Source organism: Acomys russatus, chromosome 16 (genome assembly GCF_903995435.1).
Source record: "Acomys russatus chromosome 16, mAcoRus1.1, whole genome shotgun sequence".
In the NCBI taxonomy this organism is placed as follows: Eukaryota; Metazoa; Chordata; class Mammalia; order Rodentia; family Muridae; genus Acomys; species Acomys russatus.
Genome location: NC_067152.1, coordinates 26,490,810 through 26,503,002, shown reverse-complemented (window position 1 = coordinate 26,503,002; position 12,193 = coordinate 26,490,810). Strand labels below are relative to the sequence as shown.

General features: G+C 49.1%; 1 protein-coding gene across 1 annotated transcript in view; it reads left to right on the top strand.

Annotated features, from left to right (window-relative positions):
• Positions 1 to 12,193, top strand: part of LOC127200383 (keratin, type I cytoskeletal 17) — a 142,425-nt gene that overhangs the window by 115,910 nt on the left and 14,322 nt on the right. The window lies entirely within an intron of this gene.

Genomic DNA, 12,193 nt, shown 5'->3' with positions numbered 1-12,193 from the left:
TGTGGGCCAGATCCCCTGAGCTTAAACTCCACTTCTTTCCTTTCCTAAACTCAGTGTACACAAAGGTCATTGGTTTCTTAGTCACTACATCAGAAGGGAGCTGGCATGATTTCAGCAAGCTTGAGTGTGTCCCCCACAAATGGAGTCAGTACATAAAGGGTCAGTCTGTGTCTATAGGGTCACTTGTCACCCCCCCTCCCATCACTTACTGTAGCTCCCTTCTGTTACTCAGGGTGCCCTCCTCCACCCAACATACCCTTCCTGCTGACCCAGGCCTGCCTTCCAGCTGGGACACCCTTCTTCCTGAGTCCCTATAACTCCGTTGTCCCTGGATCTTCATCGACTTCTGTCAGGAGCCTCCAGCAGTTGCCTCTCCCTTCCCTGAGCTTCTGGGATCCGTGATGGGAAATTACACCCCCAGGGCCAGACAGCTTGGGCTCAGAGCTCCTGCCTGATGTTCCTTAGGAAAGTAGCTGAGGACCCATGGGGAGGCCATGCCCTTGCTTCCTCCCACACAACTTTCTGACCCATAAACCCAAGGTTGTGCTGAGGCAGGGGACGGAAACAAAACATTACAGTGTGCAAAATGGATGTGTTGTGTGTGTGCATCTGTACACGCAAAAGGAGGGTATATGAATACGCACGCATGTATATGTGTGTTATATAAGTGTTCATGTGTACCTGTACACCTATATAAATGGGTACATTTGCACACGCATGTTTGTGGGAGTATATGTACATTGTGCATGTGCATATGTGTGCCTGTGTATACATAAACATGGTCAAATGTCTTGATATGTGTGTAATGCATGGTATGTGTCTATGTGTGTCTGCATGCTGGCCTGTGTGTATATGTGTATTTCTATGTGTAAGTTTATATGTATTAGCATGTTTGCATGTGAATAAGTGTGTGAATGCATGTATGGGCATGTGATAATGCATGAATATGTGTTTGTGTGTGAATGCATGTTTATTGGTATTGATGTGTTTTCAAATAAATGTCCACTTATGTGCATGTTCACTAGCATATGAGGGCGTGTATTCACATTTATATATGTGTACCTGTGCCTTTATGTATGTGTGTGCATATGTATGTGCATGTTTGTGTGTCCTCATATGTATGTCTGTATGTATGTGTACATGGATATATCTTCATGGATGTGAGCGTATGTGTAAAAATGGGAGTGTGTCTAAGAGTGTGAAGTGAATGTGAGATGTGTGCAAGTGTAAGTCCACATTTATATGCCAGCGTGAAAATGTGGCGATGTTTTCATCAGTGTATGAGCTAGAGTGTGTGTGTCAATGTGAAAATGTGTTGGTATATTCCTGAAGAAGTGTGTGCATGTGAGCCCAAGTCAGTGAGGAAACATGTCAGTGCTTGTATAAACACGCCAGTATGTGACCGTGCCAGCGCGCATGCGCGCGCGCGCGCGCGCGTGTGTGTGTGTGTGTGTGTGTGTGTGTGTGTGTATGCTGGTGAGTCTGTTTATATCAGTGTGAATGTGTATCAGTATGGAAGAGCATGTCAGCTTGTATGAGTGTGTTACTATGAGTGTGAGTGGATGTGCTCTTGTTCATGAGTGTGCTTATGTCAGTGTGTAACTGTACACCAATGTTTCGGTGTGAGCATGCGTATGGTTACATGGTGTGTGTATGTGAATATGTGTCATTGTGCAAGTATGAGCATGTCAGTGTGTACCACCGTGTGTGACCGCATGCGTGCGTCAGAATGTATGCCGGTGTGTGCATGTGTGTTTTTTTTCATGTCAAAGCGTGGTACGCCTGTGTATGTTGGTGTGAATGCACATGTCAGCCTGGGCATGTTAATGCGTGTGACTGTGTGTGTGCATGTGTGAGTGATTAAACAAGTTTCAGTGTCTGACTGTGAGCCTGTGCCAGTGTATGGATGAGGCAATAGATGAGTGATTTTTGACTGCTTGTCAGTGGTTGAGTGTGAGCATGCTTTTAGTGTGTGTGACAACTATGTGTCCATGTGTTAGTTTAGCGAGTGTGTCAGCAAAGGTGAACATATCAGTATTTGAGCACGTGCCTCAGTGTATGAGTGTGTCAGTGAGTGTGAAATATGAGAGTGTGCGCAGGTGTAAATGTCAAATATTAGTATACCAGTCTGAGCATGCGTGGCAGTGTGTGCAAAAAGGTATCATATTTGTGTCTGAACATACCACAGTGTGATCTGAATATTTGTGCGGCTGTGTGATATGAGCGTGTCAGTGTGATCATGTGTCTGTGTGTCAGCGTGCATGTGCATGTGAGCATGAATGAGCCCGCCCGTGTTTGTCAGTGTGTAGCTCACGGTGCTTTGGTGCTTTCATATTACACGTACTTCAACCCCTTTCTTCTATCCCCTCCCCCCCAAGACCTCCTTTTCCCTTTATGGTCACTTTCTAGTTTAATGACCTATGCCTCCCCACATACATTCACGTGTATAAAACTAAACTCTAGGATCCACGTATGAGAGGAAACCTGTCATTTGTCCCTTTGAATGTGCATTACTTTGCTTAACATAATTTTTAATGTCAAGGTGAGGTTAAGGACAGGGAACCTGGTGTGGTGAGGGTGGAGAATTTTAGGATTCCCTCCACTGCCCTCCTTTCTTTCCTCTTGTGCTCTCCTCATCTCACCCCTCCCCTCTCTGGCTCAAATCCAGCCTTTTGAGCCCAACAGGTACAAGTCTGACTATGGGAAGTGTCTTGGGCCGGTGGGCGGGGGCACAGGGGATGGGTAATTTGGGTTGTGCATTTATTGATTTAGGGTGTGTATCACACCCCTAAACCCTTTGCCTTAATTCCAGGCTGAGTGGACTAAAGAACCCTTTCCTGACTCCCTGGGCACTCCCCTGCAGGATATAGCAACCAGGCAGGACTGACCGAGTGGGGACCAGAGGAAGCTTCCTGAAATGTGGGTCTTTGGTGGATGCCTGTGGTCCCTGGTGTTGGCAGACTGGAACCTTGCCCTGGTGAGGGCTGAGGCTGCTGCTATGGGAAGACTCTGGAATGGGCAGTAGATGCTCGTGGGAAACCATGAGGTGGGTTTTGATGTCTGTCGGTTTCTTGTGTGCCTATGTCTATGGAAGTGTGCATTTCCTCCCAAGGGACTGTGTGTAACCTGTTTAAACTGCTTCAATCTGAGACCAAGCCTGCTGTGGGGTAGAGCACCAGCTGCTTTTTCTCTGGGTGAAGATACCTCTGTCTTCGGGTCCCAGCTCTCAGTAGTCTGATGTTCCCAGATCCTGGAGGCCAGGTTCCAGAGTGACGAGTTATATGGAAGCTCACTTCAGCCAGGAGCATCCAGGACTGAGGCTCAGCGCTCTGTCTTTATAGCCACCCACGTGTCTTAGTAGCACTCCTTCTCCTCCACACCCTCTGCCACGCTGGTGCAGAGACTCAGATAAGCTGATCACCTCCCCCAAACCTGCCAGGCCTCACTTGTGAGCTTCTATCCACACTGGGTTTACCTCCCCTGAATATCCGCTCCACAGATGATGGTACTCCCCTGCCTCAGTGGACATCGGTGTCTGCCATAGAGCTTGTTTTCCTGGGAGCCTGAGCTCCTGCCAGAGCTGATCCAGGAGAACCCCAGGGGTACCACAGTGTTTCTGAGGGGTAATTGGATAAGCCACACACTCAGATCAGTGCAGATGTCATGGCAGTGTCTTTATGACATCATCATAGCAGGTCACTGCTCCCCCAGGCCCTGGCTGTCTCCCACCACTGGCTCCAGATCTTTTCATACTTCACTGTCTTCCATCTTTCCTGGTCTGAGGTCAATGCCCCAGAGAACCTCTGAGGGCTCCCCAGTGCTCCCCTGCTCAGATCTCCTTTCCTTGAAGAGTGACATTCAGCTGCTTGAGGAGACTGCAGAGTCCCTGAGCTCCCACCCAACCTCCTCTTGCTTCGCCTCTGGCACTCTGTCCTGGCTCGCCTCCCAGATGCCTCACCCGTAGCCGCCCTCGAGATGTTATTCTAACACACCTGGCTTCTCTTCCACATGCAGACTCTGCCTGCACTCTCAGCCTGCAAGGCTCCTCAGCGGAAGGGACAAGGCTCAATTCCTCATTGGACTTTCTTTTGCTAGGTCACCCTAGAGATGCCTTCCCTGACCTCCTTCAGTGGCCCCATCCTCAATGTCATGCCTCCTTCTTGCTCTGCTATCCCCTAAGCCCCTCCTCCCTCCATTCCCCTGTGGGGGATGAGCTCCAGCCTCAAAGTAGCTTTAGCTGAGTCTAGAAGGTACCTGACATAGAAGGTAGATCATAATTACTTGCTATGCTAATTTCCAAAGGGTTCCTTTTGCCCTCTGGCCTGGCCAATGACTGCTGAATATAATAACCATTGGAGTCAGCCTGGGGCTAGATTCTATGCGAGCTAGAGGCTTGTGATGTGCTAGGGTGGGGCACATGAGGGGACAGTAGGAACAGGGGGAACTCAGCCTTCGTTCTGAGTGAGCCTGGCACACCCCATACCTCCTTCCAGGTCCCAGAGGCCTTGGCCTGGAGCAGGGGAGGGTGAGGCCGTGCTACCCCTGGCTAAGGAGGGCTGGGCCCCACCTTATGTGGAGAGAAGCCTATGCCTTCTCAAGTGTATGTCCACTCAGGTAAGTCATCTTTAGCCTTCCTAGGATGTGGGATGTGGCACCCTATAGTGCCCCCTCCCTTCACTTTTGCTGGGACAGACTCCTTCCCTCCCCCATGTTTGCTCTGTTTCTGGTCAAGCTGCCTCTTTGTCCCTGAGGGCTCAGAAAGGAACACCATGGGCCATTCTGACTCAGAGCACCTGCCTCTTCTAGTTCCCTTTTGCAGGAAGTAGCTGAGACGAACCATTGTTATGCCCGAGTTCCTAGGGTACCACTCTCTCAGCCTGAGTATATCCTTGAGCTTGGCAGGGCAAGATAGAAAACAAGATTCCCTGTTCTCCAGCAGACACACCCTAACTGTTTGGCATCTAATCCAGTGGCTTCTGATGCCTTACACAAATAATCAGTGGCCCCCCAGTGCCCCACTTCTAACGGCTGGACTCAGAAGGCAAGTGGCATTATCCAATTTACTGCGTCAAGAACTCAATTCCAGCAAGTACCACCCCACACCAGTAGCCCAGTAGGGCCATGTTAGGTAACTTCTTCCTGATGAAGAGGAACCTTACATCCCTCAGGTGTGGTGTATTTGTCCACGGTGCTTTAATCTTAAAAAAAAAAAAAAAAAAAGGATTTAAATATCTTTATTTTATATGTGTGTTTTGCCTGTATGTATGTGTACCCGCATGTATGCCCGGTGCCTTGTGGAGGTCAGAGAGGGCACTGGATTCCTTCATACTGCAGTTATAGACGGTTGGGGGGCACTATGCGGGTCCCAGGAAACAAACTCAGGTCTTCTACAAAAGAAACCATCGCACCGGCCCTGCGGTGTTTGTTCTGTATTAAGACTCCCACGTCAGGTCTGATTTGGTAAATAAGTTTCACCTGTCCCTTGGGTTTGTCGCTCCCGTTGTGACACTCAAAGGTTTGTGGCCCTCTCAGTAGCTTGGCACGTTCCTAGGCTGGAAGGAGCCGAGAGAATGCCCACGGCTGCACACGTCATTATTTCTATGGCTTGAGGTCTAAATAATAGCGGCTAGCTAGATCTACAGGATGGCCCACATGGTGGCTAGCTGCGCCAGTGTTTCTCAAGATTTCTCAGTTATTTTTATAGAGTCTCTCGGGTGCCAGCTCGGTGGCTGCTGGCCTGCTGGCCTGCACAGGGCACACCGTGACCTGTGCCAACCTCATTCCTCTGGTGTTTAGAAGCACTACCCGGAGGACTTCCTGCCCAGTGTGGGAATGCCCCAGGGGCACTGGGAATGCCCCAGGGGCACTCTGACAATGCTTCCAGAGTGTCTGACTTTCGGCGACTCAGAGCAGGAAGGAGTCCTCCTCCAGGTCGCAGGGGGCCTGACGAGCCAACCTTGTATCAGCCGTTTCCAAAATCCTTCTCCACTTTAACCTTGGCTCTCCCTGCTTCATAAAACCAGCTCCAAAGACCCAGGGCTTCCCAGAAGGCCCCTTCTTCCTGTGCCTGTCCCTCCTTTCCAAAACATTTTTTTTTTCTTCTCTCTAGATCAAGACCAGAGTGTCATTGGGGTGTGGGGTGCACATGATGAGGGGAAAGGGTGGTACTGTATCAAATGCAGCTACTTCTAGTTTTTCTGTGTGTGTGTGTGTGCATGTGTACATATGCATATGGGTATAGAGGCCAGAACCAACTGTGTGTGTGCGTGCGTGTGTCTGTCTATCATCTATCTATCTATCTATCTATCTATCTATCTATCTATCTATCTATCTTATCTTTGAGACAGAGATTCTCATTGGTCTGGAGTAACCCAGGCTGGCCGGCCAACAAACTCCAGGGATCCTCCTGTCTCTGCCTTCTAGCATGGAGATTACAAGTTTGCACCACCATACCTGGCTTTATTTATTTATTAATGTGAGTTCTTTGCTTCTGTATTAGTTACTTTTCCATTGCTGGCATAAACATCACAGCCAAGGAACCCTATAGAAGGGAGGGGCTTATTTGGCTTGTGGTTCCAGAGGGGTAAGTGTCATTCATGGTGGAAAAGCATGTCAGAGAGCTGCAGATGTGACATCTGCAACAGATGCCGAGGGCTCACATCTTGAACTCCAAGCACAGAAACTGGGAATGGCACAAGGCTTTGAAACCTCAAGACTTGCCCCCGGCCCACCCCCCCAATGACATACTTCCTCCAGCTAGGCCACGCCTCCTAAAGCCTCCCTAAACAGCACTTCAAGCAGGAGGACCAAGCAATCAAATGCCCAAGACTATATAGGGCACCTCACTCAAGCCACCACAGGCTCCAGCTGAGGCTCTCATAGTAAGTACGGAGCAGTCTCCCCAGCCCTGAATGCAGCCAGCTCTAAAAGTCAGTTACACAGTGTTTCTTAGACAGTATTTAATTTAAATTAGCAATAGCAGCAGCAGCAACAGCAGCAACAGCAACAACAACAACAACAACAACAGCCCGCACAGATGGAAATAAAAATGAAAAACAGATCAATTTCAACTTCTGCCCTTTGATCAGCTTCTCCCTGAAGAAACCTCTCCGGCCAGCCAGTTGTGTACATTATCGACCTGCTTACATCTGTGTTCATATACACCTGCAGAAATAAGTCACCTTCCAACCGTATGCCAATGCGCTTTCATCATATTACGTGCCATGGCCTCCCAGTGCTTTTTATTATACCCAACAACTCACTCTTAGGGTTTCCCAAGTCACTGGTGGGTGTTGACATTGCTCATTCTATTTGATTTCCGCTCCCATTCCTCCCTAGAGGCTATGTACTTAGCTGCCTGCTCCCTTGTGATTGTTTCTGTCTTTTCACTACTGCAACGGGGCTTCAAAGATCCCCCTTTTGTGTGTCCTTCCTGAATACCTTGCAAGGCGTTCTCTGCGGGTAAATAAAAAGAGCCAGCTGGGCGGCTTGTGCGACTTTCTAAAAAAAATGGAAGACACTGGGAAATATGACCTGCCAAGCAGCTGCTGCCACTCACCTCCCTGTAGTTTTCCAACACTTGATAAGGCAGAACTCTGCAGCTCTTGACTGGGGGTGTGGCTCAGTCTCTAGACTGATAGCTTGATGTGTACCAGGCCATGCCAGCACTGCACGAAACCAAGTATAGTGGCATTTGCCTGAAATCTCAGTGCCTGGAGAGTAGAGGCGACAGGATCAGAAGTTCAAGACCCACTGTGGCTACACAGTGAGGTGTCAGCCAGCCCGAGAGACATGAGACCTTGTCTTCCAAACAGACACCAACCCGCCAAGTGCCCCTTTGCATTTATTGAGTCTTGTACCTTTCTCCAGGCTGGGCGTGTGTGTGTGTGTGTGGGGGGGGGGGCGGGGGAGGCAGTGTGTCACCTTGCTTCTTTAACTGGGGGTGAAGTTTAAGAGTTGGTGGTGGCGGCGGCAGGCAGCGGCAGTGCTGCTTGTAGAAACTTTCAGCCAGTCCTGTCCGCCTTCCTTTCCAGGCATTTGGAGGCCTGGATTCCAGACCTCTGAGTTTCTTATTCTTTTTTTTTTTTTTTTTTTTTTTTTTCCTAAACCCTAGGTCTTGAGTCTCTCCTACTAGACCCCCCTGGTTTGGGGGAAGATTGCTCATCTTCTGCTGCTTCTCACTCTTTTTCGGTATCTCTTCACTCTTGTCTCGGCGGGGCTTCCGGAAGGTTCTGATGTTAAACGTGCATGTCTGCCCTGCTCTTTCCCTTTTCTTTTCGTTATTAATCAATCAATCATCAATCAATCAATTAATTGATTTACTTATTTGAGGCAGATATCTCCTGAGTCCCTAGCACTACAAGCGTGGGTCACTGTTTCATCAAAGCTAATCTGCCTCTATAGGTCCTTATGAAGTGACGGGAAAAGTTTGTATCACAGCTGTATCTCGGAACCTAGCAACGTGCCCGGTGAGGACGAAGGAGCTTGTGCATGACTGGGCTCAGTGGGTGAGAGGTACCTTGTGTACTCACTCTTGGTCTCTGGGGAGGTCAGGGGCTGCTAACTCATTCGACGGCTGGCTGGCTGAGTTTGTGAAGTTTCCCTCAGGTCTAGCCTTTCTCTCCGCCGCCGCCCCCCCCCCCCCCCCCCCCGCATGACTCTATCCCTTCCCGTAGGCTGAACTTTGAGGAGGAACTGTGTTTCAGTGGTCCAGTGACCTACCAGATGACTGTACTGGAGCAGAGACATTAAATGAGGCCCTTGGTGGGCGATGCTATGACTTCCTCAATTGGACAAGTCTTTCTCCAGGCCAGTGGAGGAAAGTGGCTTGACCTCTACCCAGTGAAATGGCCGGAACTGAGGCTGTAGGGGGTTATAGGTCTGTGCTTGAAGCCCAGCTTCGCCTCTTACCCCGGTTCACATTGTCAGCCTTTTGAGCCTGAGTTTTCTTGCCTATAAAATAGGGAAATAATATAAAACTTACCAGATCACTGGAGGTAATGAATGCAATTTCTTGCAGAATGACCCTGGATGGTAGAGGTTGGCAAGGATCACCTGCTGTCACCGTTATCACTGTCATTATTATTTTGTCACCGTGCTGTCACTATCATCGTCATCCATCCTGTTCCATTCTTCTCAGGGGCTCTCGCTCCCTGATTTATTTATTTATTTTTAAAGTGATGCCCAAACCTTTCCCTACTTTCTCTGGGATTGGGAAAGTTCCCTACCTTTAACTGGTCTCCTATAAGAACTGGATGTCCTTGCTAAGTGGAAAACTGTCTGTGATAACTCCAGATGGGGGCGTAGAGTCACCACCGACAGCCAGGACTTGCGAGGTAATGTCGGCATTAGACCTCAGACAACCCACCTTCGTTCTCTGAGCACTCTTGGATTGGGTCAGCTTTTCCTGGCTTTTGGGGGTTATTGCTAAGATTCACCAGACAAGGGAGCCTGTGGTCCCCTACATATTGGGGAAATGCAAATTATATTTAGGCGATAATGCTTGTAATTATAATTATGATAACCACATACGATTTAATACTAGTAACATTATATAGTAAAATACCAATAAGGAAGCAATTCGGGTGCTTACCACTTACCAGGGACTCAGATTAAGACCGTCACAAGCACCGTCACAATTATTCTTTGAAATAACCCCATGAAACAGGCCTCCTCCTCCTCTGTCTCTTCTATATCTTACAAATAAAACAGGGTTTCATGGCCTCTAGTTACTGTGCCTTGTGCATCTAAAAGTGCATTAAAAAGTGCATAAAAAGCGCCAGAGCCGTCTATTCCTCTGGACAGGCTCTTCTTCCTGCAAGACTTTCACCACACACAGCTTCAAAGATTCAAGCTTGGCGAGGCTGGATTGAATCCTTCCTTCCTGGGGTTCCTTCTAGCCGACCCTGCACCCCGGCCTGGAGAAGCCTGCCTTTGGAAGAGAGCTTGTCTGACCTACTTCTCCCCTCCTGAAGCCAGAGGAGGCTTTAGGCTATAGGTGATTTGCTGGAGTGAGCCGAGACCCTCAGTTTCCCCTGGCGTCCGTGAGTTCATCCTGCTCTCCTGCTCCTGGTGTATTTCAAAGCCACGTAGTTCTAGGTTAGACACGCTGAGACCAGAGACAGGGAGCAGAGTTTTCTCTCTGTCTTGACCCCCCAGGGACCAGGATCACAGGCCAGTGCAGGGCTGACTGGGTTTTGGGAGTAGGAACCGTAAAGAGTTATTTGGGAACTGGGCATTCTTGGGAGGGCGAGCAGAGCCACTGCCACACTCCGAGTCCCAGGTCAAGAGGTTGGAACCTGGCTCTCTTGGCTGTGCATCTCTGGCAAGTTACTGCCTCTCAAAGTGCTTCCCTCCTCTTCAAGACAGCAGAGAATCTTTTTTTTTTTTTTTTTTTCCCCCGGGCTGTTGTAGGCGCCAAAGAGGTCTGAAAAGGCTTTGTAAGAATCATTCCCTGGGTAATGGCAGTCTGGCAGGAGGGGCAGAAAGCTCTCAGAAGCCGAGGGAGCTGAGAACACAGCTATCTTCTGGGCACTGTTGTCCATTCTACTCTTTGTTACTGGGTACAAAGTCCCTTTCCAAGACCCTTGAGTCAGGCCTGAGTAACAGAGGTGCCACTGGGACCTCGAGCATAGTAACTATCTGGCCAATCTCTTCCTTTTCCTCCCCCAGGGAGCAGGCCTTTTCCTTAGGGCAAGATAAAGAATGACTCACAGTGGCCAGCTAAGCCTGGTCACTAAAACCTTTATGAAGCTTCAGCCACACCCTGCTTGCTGACTGGCCTCCATAGAGACCTTCTACAACTGATTCTTTAATTTATAGTCACTCATGGTAGGCGCGCGTATGGCGTGCATGCTTGCATGTGTGTATATGGGTGTGTGCATGTGTATGTATGTGTATGCATAAGTGTATATGTGTGTGTAAACGTGTGTGTGTCTGTGTGTATATGTGTATGTGAAATGTGTATATGTGTGTGGTATGTGGATGTGTGTGCATGTGTATATGTGTGTGTGTGTGTGTGTGTGTGTATGTGTATATATTGTTGCTATCTTCTTCCTGGAGAAGGTGGTGCCTAGAAGACATTTTGCTGGGTTTTAAAGAAACAGTTCTTCATTCAGTCATAGAAAACCCAGCTACTACTATGAAGAGAAGGGAACCGACTTTGAACACTCTTCATTTCACAGATGGAAACTGGGGCCTAGAGATAGAGGATGGCTGGCCTGTCTCCCTGTCTCCCTACCCCTCTTCTCAGGAGGCACAGGACTTCTGTCCTGAGACAGAGACAGCTCTGACAAAACTAGAAGGTACCACAGGGACACTACTAAAGACTGGTGAGATGGAGTGGGCCGAAGTTGGGGATGAAGCTATTGAAGAACCCCCCCCCCCCCAATGTGTACCAGAGACCCTGGCTCAAGGAAGAGATCCAGAAGGATCTGGAATTGCTGCATAGGGGGCTGGGTGTGGAGAAGGACCAATACGGAAATGTCCCACTTGGGATTGCTGAGTCTAGTCCCTTCTGCTCTTCGCCTGTCCTCTAGGAGGGCTCTGAGGTCCCCTGGATTCAGCGTGCAGCCTTTCAACACCTCCTTGTCAGCACTGCTCCAGGGAGGAAGGCTCCATTCCATTTCTGTCTCTGGATGGCAGGTGCCAAATGCCTTATGGGGAAGTTGTCTGCCTCTGCCAGGCTCAGAGCCTCATTCTGAGAAGATTAAAGAAACCAGTAGGGGTCTTGTTAAGTGCGTCTTGAGCCTGGGGTAGGGAAAGGTGGAGATGTCCTGGTGGGGGTGACAGTTGACTTTCTGAGCTGGTTTGACCATGCTCTGAGCACTTACAGGATTGTGAAGGAGTCACTTTGGTGGCCTGGTGTTCCCTGCAGCTGTACCTACTGTCACCTAGGGCACCGTATAACTACAGCAGGGTGGGGTACCTTTGTCTCAGCCAGGAAGCCTGCAGCTTAGAATGCCCTCAACAGGAATATGTCTTTGTTAAGTGGGGGCCTAATGGGAGGAACTTGGGGAAGGTGGTCTCTACCTGGTGGACTCTGAGAGTCTGTAATTTACAGTGATGTGTGTGTGTGTGTGTGTGTGTGTGTGTGTGTGTGTGTGTGTGTGTGTTTATTATCACAAGCAGGGAGGGGCTTATTAACATGATTCCAGAATGGGCACTCTCAGAGTGCACTGAGTTGGGGCTCAGA